The sequence below is a fragment of the Cebus imitator genome, unplaced genomic scaffold, assembly GCF_001604975.1.
Source record: "Cebus imitator isolate Cc_AM_T3 unplaced genomic scaffold, Cebus_imitator-1.0 Scaffold163, whole genome shotgun sequence".
NCBI classification, from domain to species: Eukaryota; Metazoa; Chordata; class Mammalia; order Primates; family Cebidae; genus Cebus; species Cebus imitator.
This window is the reverse complement of record NW_016107478.1, coordinates 1691122-1697970: the sequence shown is the minus strand read 5'-3', so window position 1 is coordinate 1697970 and position 6849 is coordinate 1691122. Positions and strand designations below refer to the sequence as shown.

The following is a 6849-nucleotide window of genomic DNA, read 5'->3' as shown; positions in this document are numbered from 1 at the left end:
GATTTTCCCTCCTTAACCTCCTAAGCAGCTGAGTCTATAGGTGCATACCACCACACCCAGCGAATTGTGTAATTAGAGATGGGGTCTGCTATGTTGCCCAGGCTGGTTTGGAATTTCTGGCCTCAAGCGATCCTCCACATTGGCCTCCCAAAGTGTTATTGGCCTGAGGCTAGTTTTAGAAATACAATCCAGAAAGCTGCCAGCAGTGGAGCCTGGCTGAGTGGGTGTCCTGCAGGTCAGAGAATGACTGACAGCTGTGGAGCTCCTGGATCATTCATCAGCACCACCTAAGACCCTGCTCCATCCCATAGAAACAGGGTAGGACTTGGACACTGTGGGTGTGGGAGGAAGGGGTTTGTGTTTCAGTTCCTTTCATGATGGTCTATGACTTTTTCGGCTGATCTTAGCTCATTGCACTTCGAGGCTTGAGTGGATTTTAGAGAACCCAGATGGAGTCTGTGTTAGACACTGAGAATTGTCTACCCAGCAGCTATCTCCACATTCTCGCTTATCAGAAGACTGATTCTGCTGCTCTTTGTGGTTAATTCCTTTTCTCTTTCTCTGATTTATTTAGACAGAGGCCTGTGGTCCCTTTCTTGCCTTAGGCCCTCCCCTACCACCATGAAATACCAGGGGCGCATCTGGGAAAGTTTCCCTTATTCTTTTCTTAAAGAGAAGTCCAAGACCAACACTTCCCTCCTCTTGCCTTTGGACATTGCTGTGAGGGTGTGAAGTCTGGAGCCCTAGGAGCCATCTTGACATCCTCAAAGAATCACACAGAAAGTGGTATGTGACCCTAACACCTTTGGAGATGTAGAGACTATAATACCCAACCTGGGCCCCCTTTATCTGGACTGTTTGCTATGTGAAATAATAGACATTATCATTGGTTATTATTTATTCATTTTTGCAGCTATAAGCTGCTTAACTTTCAAGCTCCTTATTTGACATATGGGAAGAAGGAGGCTCAGAGAGAAAAAGCCAATTGCCCAAGGTCACACTGTGGGTATGACCGTGTCAGCCTAGAATTCTTTTTTCCTATCTTCCTCTCATGGTGAAAGAAATTTGTTTCCTGCTTAATACATGGGTCATCTCAAGAATAAAGTGGGATTCCACATGGATTTGGGATAAATGGAGACCATGTTAATTGTTCTTTCGTTTTGCCTCACTACATTTAGGCTGCTATAACAAAATACCTTAGACTTAGCAATTTATAAACAACAGAAGTTTATTGCTTACAGTCTGGAAGCTGGGAAATCTACCACCAGAGCACAGATAGATTCGGTGTCTGGTGAAGGCCTGTTTTTCTTAGATGGTAGCTTCTTGATGAATCCCCACATGACAGAAGGGGCAAACAAGCTCTCTCAGGCCTCTTTTTTACGGCCACTAATCCCACTTATGGGGGCTTCTCCCTCATGACCCAATTACCTCTCAGATGTCCCATCTGCCAGTACCACTGTAATGGGGAGTAAGTTTCAACATTGAAATCTGGGGGCACAGAAGCACTCAGACCACAACACCTTTCTTTCTAGATGAGGAGTCAGAGACATGAGTTTTAGTCCAAATCTACTATGGTGAACATAATTCTTCATGATGACACAAACAGTAATCACTCCTGTCTGTTCTCACATGTTATAAAGAGATATCTGAGACGGGGTAATTTCTTTCTTTCTTTCTTTCTTTTTTTTTATAATGATGAGGTTTCACCATGTGGTCAGGCTGGTCTTGAACTCCTGACCTCAGGTGATCCACCCGCCTTGGCCTCCAAAGTGCTTGGATTACAGGCGTGAGCCACCACACCTGGCTGAGACTGGATAACTTCTAAAGACAAGAAGTTTCTTTGGGAGGCCGAGGTGGGTGAATCACGAGGTCAAGAGATCGAGACCATCCTGGTCAACATGGTGAAATCCCATCTCTACTAAAAAATACAAAAATTAGCTGGGCATGGTGGCACGTGCCTGTACTCCCAGCTACTTGGGAGGCTGAGGCAGGAGAATTGCTTGAACCCAGGAGGCGGAGATTGCAGTGAGCCGAGATTGCGCCACTGCACTCCAGCCTGGCGCCTGGCGACAGAGCAAGACTGTCTCAAAAAAAAAAAAAAAAGAAAGAAAGAAGAAGTTTATGCTAGGATCGGTGGCTCACACCTGTAATCTAAACACTTTGGGAGGCCACGGCAGGTGGAACACCTGAGGTCAGGAGTTCGAGACCAGCCTGGCCAACATGGTGAAACCTCATCTTTACTAAAAATGAAAAATTAGCTGGGGATGGTGGTGGGTGCCTATAATCCCACGTACTCAGGAGGCTGCGGTGGGAGAACTGCTTGAACCTGGGAGGTGTAGGCTACACTTCAGCCTGGGCAAAGATTTTTTTTTCTTTTTTATTATTTTTTTCAGATAGGGTTTCGTGACGGAGTGAAACCCCATCTGAAAAAATACTAAAAAAGGAAAAAAAGAAGTGTAATTGGCTCATGTTTCTGCAGGCTGCACAGGAAATGTAGTGGCTTCTGCTTCTGAAGAGGCCTCAGGAAGCTTCCAATCATGGTGGAAGGCAAAGCGGGAGACGGCATCTTACACGGCTGGAGCGTGAGGAAGACGGTGAATAGGGGGAGTGCTACACGCTTTAAAACAACCAGGTCCCATGAGATCTTACTGTCATGGTCACAGCACAGGTGGGTGAGGGGAGGTGAGGGGAGATGGGTTGAACCATGAGAATCTGCCTCCGTGATCCAATCGCCTTTCACCAGTCCCCACCTCCAGCACTGGGGATTACATTTCAACATGAGACTTGGGTGGAAACACAGACCCAAACCACATCACCCCTCAAATTTACTTTATGTAGCATGGCAACATTGACAGAGGTTTCCAGAGCTATCATTTCATGCAATTCTCACAACACTACAGAGTGTGCTAGGCAAGGATCATTATCCCCATTTTTCAGATGAGGACTCTGAGGATCGGAGAGGCTAAGTGAACCCCCGAGGAAAAGCCAGGCTTCGAAATTGAGGGGTGAGTAGATTAACTGCAGGTCTACACCAGCGAGTTATACTGTCAGTGCTCTTTGCTGCTTACAAAGCCTTTTCTCTAAGGTCTAGGTTAAGACCCCCCAATGACGCTGCAAGGTAGACCAAGTGAGTATGGCTATCCCCATCTAACAGATGAATAAGTAGCACTCTGGAGACATGAATGATATATCTGAGTTCACCGAGCCAACAAGTTGTCCTCTTTCCATGACTCCAAAGCGTTTTCTACAATCATCCCCAGTATGAATATCTGACCTTGTGGTGGGTAGGGCAGGTAGCTCATCCCTGTATAAGTCATATGTCCCAGGGACAGAGAGAGGCCAAGTGACTTAGTTGAGATAACTGTGCTGACAGCAAAAATAAGAATCTGGGTGTCCTAACTCCCTGTCTGTTGCTCCTCTTTTCCAGCTTCCACGGCCATAGGTGATATTGGCCTATGTTACCTCTCATCATATAATCCAAAAGGGAGTCATGCTTTCTTTCACCTCTCCTGGAACTACACCCATCTTATCCTCGGGTGTGCCCTATTTCCTGGAACATTGTCTGGCTCAATACATGTTAGTTGGATGAACGAATGAATCTCTGAATTCCAACAAAATCCTCATTGATGGTTAGCCACCTAGCAGGCCTGGGGAGAGGGTGACAGGGCAAGCTCAGCAGTAACAATTTACCTTTGAGTCTCACTGTCCCCACTGGTCTATGGCCTCGTGGGCTTACTGTGGCATCCTAGGCATGGACCTGAGCCACTCTGGCAGCCCCATCACTAGCCCTGGTGGAGCTTAGAGTAAGCACTGCTCTCCATGTAGCCTATGTAGAACATGAATTCATCTACTGTATTTATTCATGCATTCATTCCACTAATTCATTCATTCATGCAACAAACAACCCTAGTACTGGACCAAGGGGATAACAAGGCAGAGGGTTCCTGCCTGTGAGTTCTCCATAGCTTAGCAGGGCCACAAGTATAGCAGATATGAAAACAGTGAGATAAATGTCCACTGCAGGAGTAAGCACAGGGTGCCATGGAGGTAGGCAGGAGGGGTGCCTAATCCAATCTGGGGGACAAGGAATATTTCATACACACCTACAGGTGCATTTATTCAGAGCTTTCTACGTGCCAGGTACTGTGCCAAGCTCTTTACATTCATTTTTCCAATTCACTCCTCATAACAACCCTATGAAGAAGGTGCTTGCTGTCCTGTCTGTTTTATAGGTGGGCAAACTGAGACTCAGAAATGGGCAGCGACTTTCCCAAGGTCATAGAGCTTACATGTGCTAGTGTTGAGATTTGACTCTAACGTCAGGGCTCCTAGCAACCATTCTGTATGCCCTCTGTGCAGACCACCTCCTTTGCTAGTGAGGTTCCACTTCAGTTACATCATGAAGGGTTAACTATGAGTCAGCCGGAGGCTGTTGTCAGCATGATCCTGGTAGGAACTGCAGAATGTGACGATATAGTTTAGAGGTTGGAAAAAGGCATTTTTAGACAAAAGGGGCAGCATGGACAAAGAAACCAGCACTGAAAACAGCATCGTGTCTAGGGAAAACAAATGGAAGGTGATTTCCTCTCACCTATCTTAGTGGAGAAATTCAGCAGGGGATCTGAAACCCTGACAATCCACTGTAATCACCTTTGGGTGACTGGTTGAATCTTTAGACATCACACAGAAAAATCTTGGTGGAAAGAAAAAATCTGGTCCCCATTTTGTAGTTTTGGGCCAGGAAGACTGAAAAACAATCTCAATTCTGGTCTCAGGAAGAGGAGCGGGAGTGTGGGTCTGCCCAGTGGCTGAGTGGGTAGGAGAACTGCCCGGGTTAGCTGCTGCTGTTGGGGAGGGGGAGTTTCTATTTCTTTCTCTCCCCTTCCCATCTTTCTTCTAGCTTTCCACATATACCACTGACCACTCACCGTGTGTCTAGTTTGGCGCCACGGTAGATACGTGGATGAAGTAGGTCTGATCCCTGCCCTCAAAGTATCTACAGTCTAGGAGGGGAAATGGTACATTTTGATAGATATGTTCATTGATATGTTAATATTGACAGACATGTTAATATCTAGTGATGTGTTCCATTTCCTCTCCCAGACTGTAGATAATGATCAGAGGGTTGCATCATTTACAAAGTACATTTAGTTAGATATATGTATTTAGGAACCCATGTGTGGTCAGGTGTGGGAAAGCAGAGATAAATATTGCAGAACCCCTGTTTCCAAGAAGCTGAGTTAGAGGAGAGGAACTCCTGAAGCAGAATGTTATGGGTGAAGCATGTGCAAAGCACCAAGGAGCACTAAGGAAGGAGGAGGAGTCAGGGAAGCCACAGACATGATTCGTCCTTTCAGCTAGGCCTTTATCCCTGCAGGGATGATCCCATTCATGTTCATTTTGAGGCTCCTTTAAGAAATAAAATTTGGATTGATTATTTCAGAATCCTTCACACCTCTGCAAAATCCATACTTTGAGCCCAGAAAAGTGAAGTGACTCACTCAAGGCCACACAGTGGCCACATGGCCAAGCTGGGCCAACCCGGGTCTTTTGCCTCCTGTTCTTTCTGAGACAGCCTGCTGCCTCTACAAGGGAGAGAGTGACAAGTGCCATGTGCCCATGCACCATCTACTTTTAGCTCCTTCATTGGACCAAGGCCCGGAAAGTGTCCCGTTGTGTCACATCTGTTCAAGCCTGTGAGTGATCTGCGGGCTCTGGATTAATCCGATAGAAGGATTTAGTAACACAGGTTGCCTGGCCTCTCAGTGGGAGACCTGGTTAATCTCCCACACTCCCTGTTGTTCCAGCTCCTTCCTTAGTTACGCTGATTGGAGTGAGGCTTGGAGCCCCATTTTGGGGGTCTTTGAAAAGTGAATGGCAGCAGTCACTCCAAAGCTTTCCCTGAAGATGCATTGAGGTTCAGGGCTTAAGTGGGGCCCAGGGCAAAGCTGCCTTGTCTCAGGCAGTGAGGCATACAGAAGTGGGTGGGGTTCTCTGAAGCAGTTGCATAAAAAAGGGAAGGAAAGGGCATCCACACTGACTGAGTTAGCACCCTGTGCTAAGTGTTTTACATACATTTGAGAGGAAACATTCGCCACCAAAGGACACAAAGATTTTGTAGTAATCTTCAAAGGCCAGTCTTGATGATATAGTCGCTTCCTCGCCATTTTTTCCTGCTAGAATAGCAATCTCCTGCAAATGATGTAGGTAAAAGCATCCTGCTCCCTGCCCACCTGGAGGCCTCTCACTCATGTTTCACAGATGGGAGGAAAGCGGTGCAGAGAGGTCAAGCAAGATCACAGAATTAGTCATTGCAGAAGAGACTTGAATTTATGGCTTGGACTCCAGGACAGCATGTGGGATAAAGGGAATGCTTCTAAGGCCGAGTCCTTAGGGAGAGGGTAGAGTTGGGGGGTTCATGCCTAATACATGGGCATGTTTGCTGAATGCATACAATCCAGATGAGACGGGTGGGAGCAAAGAGACTGCTTGGTCCAGTGCTGAGCTCTGTGGTCAGGCTCTCACAGATACATGCCTGCAGCTCCCACTTTTTCTAGGAACCAGTCAGATCCCGGCTCGGGAGGGCAAAGGCTATTCCTCTGAGCGAATGACCCCTTTCGCTCAAGAAGCTCCTTCTTTTAGAACAGTGGCTACTCCAGCCCCAGCCATTGAACACAAGAAATAAATGGTTCTCACAGCCAGAGAGACACTTCTACACAGTTTAATTTGGCATAATTATATGTTACTTCAACAGGTTTTATTATGTGCATTGTTGTTTCAGCAAAAAATTGTTTGGGTATAAAAAGTTTTTTATTATAAAGGAAAATCTTTTTTTTTTTTTTTTTTTTT

General features: G+C 46.2%; 1 long non-coding RNA gene across 1 annotated transcript in view; it reads left to right on the top strand.

The window, feature by feature from the left end:
- The first annotated feature begins 2489 nt into the window (after window positions 1–2489).
- LOC119473506 overlaps window positions 2490–6849 on the top strand; it is a 6390-nt gene continuing 2030 nt past the window's right edge. The window contains exons 1-2 of the long non-coding RNA XR_005202719.1: window positions 2490–2594; window positions 3428–3536. This is a non-coding gene — a long non-coding RNA (uncharacterized LOC119473506). The remainder of the gene's footprint in view (window positions 2595–3427; window positions 3537–6849) is intronic.